Source organism: Schistocerca gregaria, chromosome 1 (assembly GCF_023897955.1).
Source record: "Schistocerca gregaria isolate iqSchGreg1 chromosome 1, iqSchGreg1.2, whole genome shotgun sequence".
NCBI classification, from domain to species: domain Eukaryota; kingdom Metazoa; phylum Arthropoda; class Insecta; order Orthoptera; family Acrididae; genus Schistocerca; species Schistocerca gregaria.
Window position 1 is genome coordinate 504497157 of NC_064920.1, and position 13287 is coordinate 504510443.

The 13287-nt window shown below is 46.6% G+C and overlaps 1 long non-coding RNA gene across 1 annotated transcript in view; it reads right to left on the reverse strand.

Annotated features, from left to right (window-relative positions):
* LOC126354342 (uncharacterized) overlaps positions 1-13287 on the reverse strand; it is a 68919-nt gene that overhangs the window by 2696 nt on the left and 52936 nt on the right. The window contains exons 7-8 of the long non-coding RNA XR_007565301.1: positions 11446-11578; positions 8341-8452 (exon numbers count right to left, since the gene is read on the reverse strand). This is a non-coding gene — a long non-coding RNA (uncharacterized LOC126354342). The remainder of the gene's footprint in view (positions 1-8340; positions 8453-11445; positions 11579-13287) is intronic.

The following is a 13287-nucleotide window of genomic DNA, read 5'->3' on the forward strand; positions in this document are numbered from 1 at the left end:
CAAGCTGAAAACATGGGCAGCATAAGCAGCCAGTAACTGTTGGCGTCGTAACCGCAGTGGAGGGACACCTGCCTCCACAAGTATGCTGTCCACAGGGCTGGTTCGGAAGGCACCAGTGGCAAGGCGTATCCCGCTGTGGAGGATTGGGTCCAGCACCCGCAACGCAGATGGGGATGCTGAGCCATAAGCCAGACTCCCGTAGTCCAGATGGGACTGGATTAACGCCTGGTAAAGCCGTAGTAGAGTGGATCGGTCGGCGCCCCACCTGGTGTGGCTCAGGCATCGCATAGCATTTAGATGCCGCCAACACGCCTGTTTAAGCTGCCAAATATGAGGCAGCCAAGTCAACCGGGCATCAAAAACCATCCCCAAAAACCTATGTGACTCCACCACTTTAAGAAGCTCGCGGCTCCGGGTGAACAGTGCATCGCCGGCAGAAATGCATAACGCAGGTCTTGGCTGCAGAAAACTGAAAACCATGTGCTACAGCCCAAGACTGCGCCTTGCGGATTGCGCCCTGTAGCCGACGTTCAGCAGCTGCAATGCCAATAGAGCTGTAGTAAAGGCAGAAGTCGTCAGCATACAGGGAAGCGGAGACAGTATTTCCCACGGCCGCAGCGAGCCCGTTAATAGCTATTAAAAACAGACACACACTGAGAACAGAACCCTGTGGCACACCGTTCTCCTGGACTTGGGAGGAACTATATGAGGCCTCGACGTGCACGCGGAAGGTACAATACGACAGAAAATTGCGGATATAGATCGCCAGAGGGGTCCGAAGACCCCATCCATGAAGCGTAGAAAGGATGTGATGACGCAATGTCGTATCATACGCCTTCCGCGTGTCGGAAAAGACAGCAACCAGATGCTGACGGCGGGCAAAGGCAGTACGGATGGCCGACTCCAGGCTCACCAGATTGTCGACGGCAGAGCGGCCTTTACGGAACCCACCCTGAGACGGAGCCAGAAGGCCTCTAGACTCCAGTACCCAATTCAAGCGCCGGCTCACCATCCGTTCAAGCAACTTGCAAAGAACGTTGGTGAGGCTAATGGGACGGTAGCTGTCCACCTCCAAAGGGTTCTTCCCTGGTTTCAGAATGGGGACAACAAGACTTTCCCGCCATTGCGACGGAAACTCACCCTCGACCCAAATGCGGTTGTAAAGATCGAGGAGGCGTCACTGGCAGTCCACTGAAAGGTGTTTCAGCATCTGAGAGTGGATGCTAACTGGCCCAGGAGCGGTATCAGGACAAGCGGCGAGGGCACTTCGAAATTCCCACTCACTGAATGGAACATTGTACAATTCAGGATGGTGAGTGCGAAAAGAAAGACTCCGACATTCTATCCGCTCCTTAATGGAGCGGAAGCCCAAGGGGTAGTTGGCAGAAGCGGAATTCAGAGCAAAGTGCTCTGCCAAGCGGTTTGCAATGACGTTGGAGTCAGTACAAACTGCTCCATTCAGTGAGAGCGCAGGGACACTGACAGGGGTCCAATAGCCATAGAGGCGGCGAATTTTGGCTCAGACCTGCGATGGAGTGACATGAAGGCCAATGGTGGACACATACCGCTCCGAACACTCCTGTTTGCGTTGGCGGATAATGCAGCGGGCTCGCGCACGCAGCCGTTTGTAGGCGATAAGGTGGTAGATTGAGGGATGTCGCTTGTGACGCTGGAGCACCCGCCGGCGAGCTTTAATCGCTTCAGCGATCTCAGGCGACCACCAAGGCACAGTCCGCCGCCAAAGGGACCCAGAAGAACGGGGAATGGCAGATTCGGCGGCAGTAAGATGTCGGTGGTGACCGATTGAACCACTGCATCAATGGCGTTGTTAGAGAGAGGCTCAATAGCGGCAGTGGAGGTGAACAAGTCCCAGTCAGCCTGATTCAAAGCCCATCTGCTAGGGCGCCCAGAAGACTGACGCTGTGGCAGTGACAGAAAGATCGGAAAGTGGTCACTACCACACAGGTCGTCATGCACTCTCCATTGGACAGACGGCAAGAGGCTAGGGCTACAGATGGAAAGGTCAATGGCGGAGTATGTGCCATGCGCCACACTGAAGTGTGTGAAGGCACCATCATTTAAGATCGAGAGATTGAGCTGCGCCAATAAATGCTCAACGATGGCGCCTCGACCTGTTTCCACTGACCCACCCCACAGATGTTTATGGGCGTTAAAGTCATCCAGTAACAGGAAAGGTGGAGGCAATTGAGCTATCAGAGCAGCCAGGACATGCTGCGCGACATCACCATCCGGTGGAAGGTAAAGACTGCAGACGGTAACAGCCTGTGGCGTCCACAACCGAACAGCGACAGCCTCTAAAGGTGTGTGGAGAGGTACAGACTCGCTGTGAAGATAGTTCAGGACATATATGCAGACGCCACCAGACACCCTTTCATAAGCTGCCCGGTTCTTATAATAACCCCGATAGCCACGGAGGGCGGGGGTTCGCATTGCCAGAAACCAAGTTTCCTGCAGAGCAATGCAGAGGAAAGGGCGAAGGCTGATAAGTTGGCGGAGTTCAGCTAGATGGTGGATGAAACTGCTGCAGTTCCACTGGAGGATGGTGTTGTCCATGGCTGAGAAAGGCTTGACAGGACTGGGAAGGGAGATTACGTCGCTGGGTCACCTGCTGCCTTCGATTTAGCACCTGTGATAGTGCTTTCCATGGCATCTGATGGACCGGCGAGATCGAGGTCCTCAGCGCACGCCAGAATCTCCACCGCATCCTCAGACGCAGAGGTGGAAGGTTGCGGTGGGATGGCTGCCACCGCGAGTTCCTTGGGCTGAGAGCTCTTCTTGGGTTTCTCACACCGTTCCTTGGGTCGCACCGGCTGGGAGGGCTTCACCGATTCAGTCTCCGGGACGGAGGAGGATCATGAAGCCCTACGACCAGCTGATTGCGGGCACTTACGCCATTGTCGGTCATCAGGCTTCTTGCTGGCGGAAACCTGGGAAGGGAGGGACCCAAGGGACACCTTGCGAGTGTGAGAAGCCGAAGAAGTTGGACACTTCTCCAGCTTAGAAGTGGGGACGGACGTCCCCGATGGGTGGGATGGTGTTAATCCTGAGGTAGGTGGCGCAGGAGCAACACGGTGGGTAGAGCCCCCCGCTGGCGAGGGGGCAGGAGGAATTGTACTACTCGTCGATCTGGCCACAATTGGACAAACAGACGGTGCTAGCACAGGTGTTGTAGCAGCAGCGTAGGAAGATGTCATTCTCACAGGATGGAGTCGGTTGTATTTCCTCTTGGCCTCATTATAGGTTAGTCGGTCCAGGGTCTTGTATTCCATGATTTTACGCTCTTTCTGGAAAATTCAAAAGTCTGGTGAGCAAGGTGAATGGTGCTCCCCGCAGTTGACACAGATGGGAGGCGGGGCACATGGAGTATTGGGATGTGATGGGCGTCCGCAATCTCGACATGTGAGGCTGGAAGTGCAGCGAGAAGACATATGGCCGAACTTCCAGCACTTAAAGCACCGCATCGGGGGAGGGATATAGGGATTAACATCACATCGGTAGACCATCACCTTGACTTTTTCCGGTAATGTATCCCCTTCGAAGGCCAAGATGAAGGCACCGGTAGCAATCTGATTTTGCTTCGGACCCCGATGAACACGCCGGACGAAATGTACACCTCGGCGCTCTAAATTGGCGCGCAGCTCTTCATCAGACTGCAAAAGAAGATCCCTATGGTAAATAACTCCCTGGACCATATTTGAACTCTTATGGGGTGTGATCGTAACAGCAACATCCCCCAACTTGTCACAAGCGAGTAACCGTCGTGACTGGGCAGAGGATGCCGTTTGTATCAGGACTGACCCAGAGCGCATTTTTGACAAGCCCTCCACCTCCCCAAACTTGTCCTCTAAATGCTCGACGAAGAACTGAGGCTTTGTGCAGAGAAAAGATTCCCCATCAACCCTGGTACAAACTAAGAAGCGGGGCGAATAACTGCTACTGCCATCCTGAGACTTACGTTCCTCCCACGGTGTGGCCAGGGAGGGGAACGTTTTTGGATTGTATTTTTGAGCGTTAAACTGAGCCCGCTTACAAACTGCTGGTGGCTGGCCACCAGCGAGAGACGATGTACCACGCTTCATTGCGGGTCATCCGCCCTGATGCCACCTACTCCGACCAAGGGCCCTCCCCACAGGCGCCACCCAGCCACGGCAAGAGCCACCTGGCAGGATGGCCGTTGCCGGGAGTCCCGATACCCCAGGAGGATAGGCATCTACTCCTTGGCATACGTGGGGAGTTAACGGCGCAGGCATCAGTAGAGCGATCCCTGTGTTGTCAGGGGGCTACAACCAACAGGGTACATGGCGGCCCCACCACAACGGACTGGCTACTGTGCTGGATGTTAGGTAACATGTGGTCCATGGTCGCAGTCGGTGCAGAAAGAGGCAGTGCACAGTGCAAGGTTTTATCTGCATCCAGAAAAAGAGTCATGCCCAAGAGATGGAGAGCGGACAGGACTGCAGTTCAACGGTGTATAAGCTGGCGAAAGGTCTGATCGCAAGATGGACACAATGCACCAAGTAAGGCGCCCTTCCCTAATCGGCTCGCTCTTCGGAAAATTTTGAGAGATGGAGGTCAAACCCAACAGGGGACCATCATATAAGGCCGTAAAATTTGAGACTCCTTTTAGTCGCCTCTTACGACAGGCAGGAATACCGCCGGCCTATTGTAACTCCCGAACCCGCAGGGGGGGGCTCCTGTCTGTGATGCAGTGTCAAGCCATGGTCTCCGAGCTGATAGCCCATGCTGCTGCAAACGTCATCGAACTGTTTGTGCAGATGGTTGTTGTCTTGCAAACATCCCTATCTGTTGACTCAGGGATCGAGACGTGGCTGCACGATCTGTTACAGCCATGCAAATAAGATGCCCATCATCTTATCTTGACTGCTAGTGATACGAGTCCGTTGGGATCCAGCACGGCGTCCCGTATTACCCTCCTGAACCCACAGATTCCATATTCCGCTAACAGTAATTGGATCTCGACCAACGCAAGCAGCAATGACTTGATACGATAAACGGCAATTGCGATAGGCAACCTTTATCAATGTCGGAAACGTGATGGTGCACAATTCTCCTCCTCACACGAGGAATCACAACAATGTTTCACCCGGCAAAACCGGTCAACTACTGGTTTTGTATGAGAAATCAGTTGGAAACAATCCTCATATCAGCCTTGTGTGAAGGCTCTGAAAAGCTAATCATTTGCTTATCACAGCATCTTCTTCCTGTCGGTTAAATTTCGCGACTGTAGCACATCATCTTCGTGGTGTACCAATTTTAATGGCCAGTAGTGTATTTAAGTGACTCGAGTTTATTTCTCTGTGGGAGGTAGAACATTCAGAGTGCATTAGTTTTGTTCATTTTGACTGCTATTACCATGCCTGGTAGGTTATATAAGCTGAACAGCATCAGATGCTGATTAGTCATTATGAAGGGCACAAATGCCACACACTAATGTCAGACAGCATTATCAGCACCTGACAAGAGTTTGAAAGGGGTTCATTGTAGGTCTCTGTTGGGCCTAGATTTGAGGGCATTAAGATGTGACAGTGGTTCAATAATGTCCAAACAAGAACCAAAGACCAACTATATTTGTCATCAAAGTTACCATCTACCACATCTGTCACAAGGGAGGACTGCTGTATTGTGAACCAGCCACATCATAAACCCTTTACCACCTGTCTACGAAAACAAGTAGTGGTCTGCCCGCAACATTCTACGTTTTCCTGCACCATTGGTCGGAGGCTAGTAGCAGGTGGACTAGGGAATTATTACTCCATCTATAGCCTGTTGGTAACAACACAAATGGCTACATTTGGGCTAGGGTTATGACTGGCCAGCCCAGACTGCTGATAAATGGTGTTGCACTGTTCAGCTATGAATTGTGGTTGTGCCCTAACTGGATGACATTTCTCGGCATCCCAGAAAGAGGCGCCATTCATCCAGTGATCTGGAGATGCCCTGCCTTGTTTGTCATATTACCTCTCAGGACAGTATTGTGGTTTCATTTTGAATGGACAATGTTTATCCACACACATCTTCATGAACTGTGTGCATGATGCTGCCATACTCCCATGGCCACCAAGATCTCCAACCCTGCTCCCGATATAAAAAGTGTTGGGCCAGCTCAGACGTCACCTCCATCTCAGTGCTAGTTTCCAGTATATCAGGGATCAGCTACAACAGTTGTGCGCCAGCTTGCCTCAGGAGAGCATACAACAGCTTCATGACCCTCTTCCCAATCACAATAGTGTATGCATCCAGTCCAGAGGCAATACAATACTAATAGGTGGGCTCATATTGCCCAGTTCTTTGTAAATTTGACTTAATTTTGTTATCACTGAAATAGCATCACATTCCCTCTCTAATCCATGAAGCATCATTTTGTTTCCTCCTCTCCTTATATGTGGTTCACTCTTGTCAGGCAGTGTACAACAGTGTGTAAATTAAATGAGACAAGAAAAACTTTTAATTGTGACCATTTATACTATATGTGTAATGCAGTAGTAGCTTACTGAATATTAATAACTAATTTGTGCTCCTTTTAATGAGCTTCTGAATCTGCTGAAGCAAGGATTTGACTAGGTTAGAGTACATTTTTTTTGTACACACTGTCTAGAAACTAAACTTTTACTAAATTTACTATTAAGCATACTTTTGCTGTACAGTCTATTTTACCAAGATTCCCTTTGACAATACTCCACAGACTCTTGATGGGACTGATGTCTGGTGAATTACCACGTCAATGAAACTCCATTAATGTTTCCTTCCATGAAAGTCCTGAGTGGTTTATAAGTATGACACAGCTCTAGCTCATGTTGAAAATTTCCTTAACCACCTGCAAAGGTCAGTAGGAATGGTACAATCCTGTGCTAAGGATTTCCATGCACCTGGATGACTTCAGCATGCCATCAACTGGAACTAGGGCCACAGGGCCACTTGCCATGAAGAAACCCCTAAACATTTCTTTTGGAAGGGTATTTTAGAGTCTGTTCCAGATGCTCAGCTCTCATTGTCCCACATGTGCTTCACCTGACAACCCTTGCTCGGTATCCTTCAACAAAGTGGGGCTCAACAATGAAATTACACTTTCCAATTACTGGGGTCCAAGAGTTTTATAATTTGGCCCATGCCAAAAGCTTCTTCTTCATGGTTTTAACAACTGCTACTTTACTGACTTTTGTGACTGACCCACAATCAAGAAGCCTACACTGTACCATTAAAGACTAAGTTTCAACCCCAGTAGCCAATAAATCTCCCTGAAAGTACTTACATGTCTTGTAAGGATGAATTCTACTGTTTCCAAGTAGAGTATTGTCAGTTCTAGAAATTGTTTTTGTTTTCATCCACATCTGCCTTTTCTCTTTGGAGACAATGAGGCAGTACCACTGTATGCCCTAGTAACCCCTTAAACACTAGACTCTCCACACCAACAACAGAAGCAATGTCTCCTACAATCATAAATGTTTGTTCATGAAAGGCATGTATTTTGCCCACTTATTGGGTGAAATATCCATTTTAGTTTTCCTCTCGAGAATACAGAAATAGCACACAATGTTGCTACACATACAAGCACTCAACTGAACTGGAGGGAGGACCTACAACTATTGTTCACAGTTAAGGCAGCAGTAGTCCACAAAGAGTCCAACAATTGGGCTGATAAACTTTGTCACAGGTAACCAACTTCAATTCCTTGCAAAATATGAGCTTTTCCCAATTAATTGGCACACTATTGAGTATTGATTCAACAATAGGAAATAAATTTATGGCATCTGTACTTGGTAGTAGGAAATACACAAAATAATATTATTGCAACCCCAAAATTAATACTGAAGGTAAGTCAGCTTTAATCTTAGTACAATGAAATAATGTGTTCGTCAGAAAAATTATGAAATAAACTGTCAAAGCAGCAGGCAAAAACAAATTATTTACTATCAAAAATAGTCTTGATCACAAATTATTTATTTTGGTGACCGGTTTCGACCACAACTGTTGTCATCTCAGACCAATGAGTAAGAACCTCCTCCTGATGGTAAATCAGAGAGTAGTGATTTACCATCAGAAGGAGATTCTTACTCATTGGTCTGAAGATGACCACAGTTGTAGTCGAAACCAGTCATCAGAATAAATAATTTGTGATCAAGACTGTTTTTGACAGTAAATATTTGTAACAACATTGATCACTGTTCACTCCTACAATGTATTCAAAAGTAATAACAAATTAATCTGATAAAAGTACCGATTTTTGTCCCAAAATGAGGCTTGTCTTTGCTACACTGTGACACAACAGCAACAAATTTGTAAAAGACTCAGTAAACATACCTTTTGGACAACAGTAATTTCCACAGAGGTTCCTCAGACTGTCATGTCCATTCAGCCACCAGGGCTTATGTCAGTAACTTGTAATGATGTCTCCCAAAATTTTAACTGCAAACTATTAACAAACATTAATTCATTACATGTTTACAACTGAAAATTGGGTTTATTTTTGAAGCTAAGGTAGCAATAACATTCCCTATTAATATATTCCTCAGGGGGAGATCTGTAACGGTCTCACACACTTCACAGCACTGGAAGTAATGCAAAAGTTACAACTAACATTTTAGCAGCGTACAACAAGAACCCAAAAGAAATGCAACATATCCGTTTCCATCAAATGCAACATGTAGGTTTATATTGAGGATGTTGGAATTAGTCCAGAACCATTCCAAAAATACAAGTACTTTTGAGCATGGACCTTGTCTCTGCTTATACACTATATAGTAACTGAACAAGTAGGAAAAGGGAGTGAGGGGAGCTTTTGCTGATGATCTCTCCTAATGAGTGGAGAATGTTCCAACCATTCAAGTAAAGTATCCCAAGGTAGCACCATGCTAACTAACCAATTTGATGTCTGATTTCCTTACGCAAAGTTCCCCTATTACAAAATTACACACATTGCTCAATTTTATTGTACAATTAATTGCCCAAGACAGATGCAGTAATGTTTAGGCTTCACAATAAAATGAAGAGTAATTAAAAAGTACTGGAAGAGCGGGGTACTCACCATCTTCGGAACTGCTAATATAACTAGAGATCTGAAAATACAAAAACTGCAAGTGTCCAAAAGTGAAGCAACAAACTGGTTTTTCCCTATCCTGTGTTTAATTCATGATATAATCATACGAACTGTCAACAGAAAACCATGACACCTGAGCACTATCAAACAGAGTATTGTTGGGTAGTCCTACACCCATGATCACTGTGTTCACAGTCACAGATGGTGCAGTATGGCACACAGAAGACACCTACCAGACTCTCCATGGTGAAAGGCAATAGGAACAATGGAAGAAGGACAGTTGCAAACTCACATGGCCTGATGGCTTAACATGAACTGTTATGTTTCTCGGATATGGCGACAGTTTAGAGAGATCAAAAACGTATCACAGAGACCAGGGCTGGGCCAATCACATGTCAGACGGAATGGACCATTATTTGGCTGTAAAGGCATCATGGTACAACCTCAGTGCTTCATAGCAATTGGCATCGGACCTCACAGAATCCACTGGATGTGTTGTAGAAGGCAGACAGTGTAGCGAAGGCTTCGACTGTGGCCTTTATTGTCAGAGAAATTCTGAATGTGTGCTTCTGACACATTTTCACAAAGGAAACAAGTGTGGAGTCATCAACATACCACCTGGACAGTCTAAGAATGGGCCAACGTTCTTTTGACAGATGTTTCCCAATTTGGTTTGGAGAGCAATTCTCAACAGATTCGCATCAGAATGGAATGTAGAACACAATTTCGGGACCCAAACACTGTGGAAACTGAGCAAAATTGAGGAGAATCACTGACAATTATGTTGACAATTTTAACACCTCTTCATGCCATTGTACTGGTGAATTAGAAAGGTTTAACTGCTGTCCGGTACCGTGACACACTTTTGAGCCTTCATGTACAGATGTTAAGAGGTGTTGTGTGTCCAGACTTTGTATTGATGGACAATAATGCTCAACATCATAGAGCACAAATGTTTTTTTGGAAATGGAAGATACTGCACTCATGGTGTGGCCTGCTAGCTCTCCCAAATTGAATCCCATTGAGCATGTCTGGGATGCACTAGACAGACAGGTTGCATCACATGAACATCCTCCAACCACTCTGATAGACTTGCAAGCAGCTCCGCACAATAAATGGACATCATTGTCTCAACATGACACTGATGACATTCACAGCATGCTCAGACACTATTTAGCCTCTATCCCTGCCAAAGGTGGTCACACACTGTAGTGACCACATTAACCAGTTGTTGGGATGTGTGTGCAAATCTGTTAAGGAGGAAAAAACAAAAAACCAAAAAAAAATATTTTCATCTACTTTAATCCAGTTGTTTACATTTTGTTTTCTTTACATTATTTCTACCTTCCTGTCAGCAGTCTATAATGTTTTACTGCAAAATTTTCGTTTGTTGCTTTAATTTTAGAGACACCAGTGTATTTATGGCAGAATTTGCATCTAATTTTTTTTTTGTAAATGAACAGAAGAACAAAAAGAGAACGTGGGGGGAAGGAGAGAGGGGTGTGTGAGAGGGGGCAGAGGGAGAGAGAGAGGGGGGGAGTCGTCGGCAGGAGAGAGAGAGAGAGAGAGAGAGGGGGGGGGGGTTGGTGGTGGGCAGGAGAGAGAGGGGGGGTTGGTGGTGGGCAGGAGAGAGGGGGGGGTGGTGGTGGGCAAGAGAGAGAGGGGGGGGTGGTGGGCAAGAGAGAGAGGGGGGGTGGTGGGCAAGAGAGAGAGGGGGGGTGGTGGGCAAGAGAGAGAGGGGGGGTGGTGGGCAAGAGAGAGAGGGGGGGTGGTGGGCAAGAGAGAGAGGGGGGGGTGGTGGGCAAGAGAGAGAGGGGGGGGGTGGTGGGCAAGAGAGAGAGGGGGGGGTGGTGGGCAAGAGAGAGAGGGGGGTGGTGGGCAGGAGAGAGAGGGGGGTGGTGGGCAGGAGAGAGAGGGGGGTGGTGGGCAGGAGAGAGAGGGGGGTGGTGGGCAGGAGAGAGAGGGGGGTGGTGGGCAGGAGAGAGAGGGGGGTGGTGGGCAGGAGAGAGAGAGGGGGATGGTGGGCAGGAGAGAGAGAGGGGGATGGTGGGCAGGAGAGAGAGAGGGATGGTGGGCAGCAGAGAGAGGGGGATGGTGGGCAGGAGAGAGAGGGGGATGGTGGGCAGGAGAGAGAGGGGGATGGTGGGCAGGAGAGAGAGGGGGATGGTGGGCAGGAGAGAGAGGGGGATGGTGGGCAGGAGAGAGAGGGGGATGGTGGGCAGGAGAGAGAGGGGAATGGTGGGCAGGAGAGAGAGGGGGGTGTGGGCAGGAGGGGGGAAATAGGAGTGGGGGTCTGGGAGGAGGAACAGACTGCCTGCTCAGTCCTCAGATTGAGTACTTGTTAAGGAAGGAACTGCATGATTTCTTACCCTCTGTCACATGTGTGTCCCCACCCAATCCATTTCATTTCACATCTTCTCTCAATATGGCTCTAGTGCACGAGCCTGTGGCACACATTTTCTTCTTACACCACTTCACTGAACGAGCAACAACTTTTTCCCACTGAAACATAATTTTTAACAATTTTGATTTCTGAATCCCTTTCAATGTTGGAACTATTAGCCCTAGATAAAAAATGAATAGGTTGGTAATTTAATGTAGTTTATTTCTCTTACTGGTAAACATGTTCATTAGAAGCTGTAGCTTTCATGTTATTTAAGAACACCATAGAATTTGACCTTTAAATGCTTCATCCCCATAATCACATCCCACTGGTCAAGATTATTAGGAGCTGTTCACGGAATACGCCCTACCACTGTACAAAGTTTGTGTCTGCATCTGTTTTTCCATTCTAATTTTCCTTTGTTGACAGGGGTATACTGGCAGTATTATAAATGATGCACTTCAGGCCCCAACATCTACCAGTATTTCACACAACCAACATCTCAAAACATCAGATACCTTAAACTGCCAGATTACAGTATACACATTACACCACCTTTTGAACTAGTTACTAGACAAATCAACTGCCCATAATTGGTGTGGCACAAGAGCCTCAAGTGCAATGGTACATTGTTGTGTATGTGTACTTTTTATTTTGCAAACACTTTCTTTTATCTTTCCAAATTTGGCTTCAGTAGGTTGTGCAACACCAGTAACTGAGAATTGGTTAATTTTCTGATATGTACATGTAGAAAATTAACTTATTTCAAACTATCTCTGATAAAATAGTTCATCTGGATACAATTCCCTATTAAATAAAGTTTGTTAGATACATTAACTTTTCAAATTTTGAGGCAGAATTTGCAGCTAAATTTTTCAGGTCTCTACTAATAACCCACTGTGGAATGCTCCTTATGCTTTTCTAGATAGCTACATCCTTACAGAATACTGTACACCATAAATGCACAACTGCTTAAATACCTTAATGCAGTTGTTGTCAAAATGTGTTGATGTTTGTGATTTTGGCTGTGAGCTCTTAAGGAAAGTCAAGTCTCTCTTCACTTCATGGGCATATAATGCACATTGGTGGCGAGTACAATACTGATAAAGTGATGATCCTGCAGACAAATAAGAGATGGAAAGAAGGCCTTTTTAAATATAGTGCAGCTGAAACACACTTCTATATTAGTACATTGGTGGACATCATTCAGTCCCAGCTTTGGCAGGTCAAGTTGCCAAGCAAACATGGTTGTCACAAAATGGCTCTGCAATGAATTTGCAAAGACTGTAAATATCACCAAGACAAAAATAGTATTTCCCAATCAATATTCATATTCATCATCAGCCAACTTAAGAGAGATTTCTCCTATATTCTCTTCATAGTGGCCATGTATGTTACGACAAAATTCGAGTACTCTGAATGCTTCAGTGCTCAGCTCTTAACAGAAAATTGCTAATTATATGAACCTGAGAGAATCAGACACACATTCTGAGCGAGTTATTTGTTTTTGGAAGGACTAGTCTCCCAACACACAAAAGTGTATGGGTGGCTTGTGGAAAAAAAGAAATTTTTTTTCTTAGCAGTCTCCTACTGCCCCAGTCCTAAAACCCACAGAAGAACTAGAGATATCTCCAGACCTTCATCATGGCAGCATAGGATGATTGATCAATTGAGGTGAGTTATGGGACGAAACGGCAAGGTCATCAGTCCCGCGATTCTGAAGTTAGTCAAAGAAGAAAGATATTCCACTAAAAGTGGTCGGATTCAGTCAGGGGAGACAAATTATAAAATAATGAACATTTAAAAAAAAAAAAAAAAAAAAAAAAAA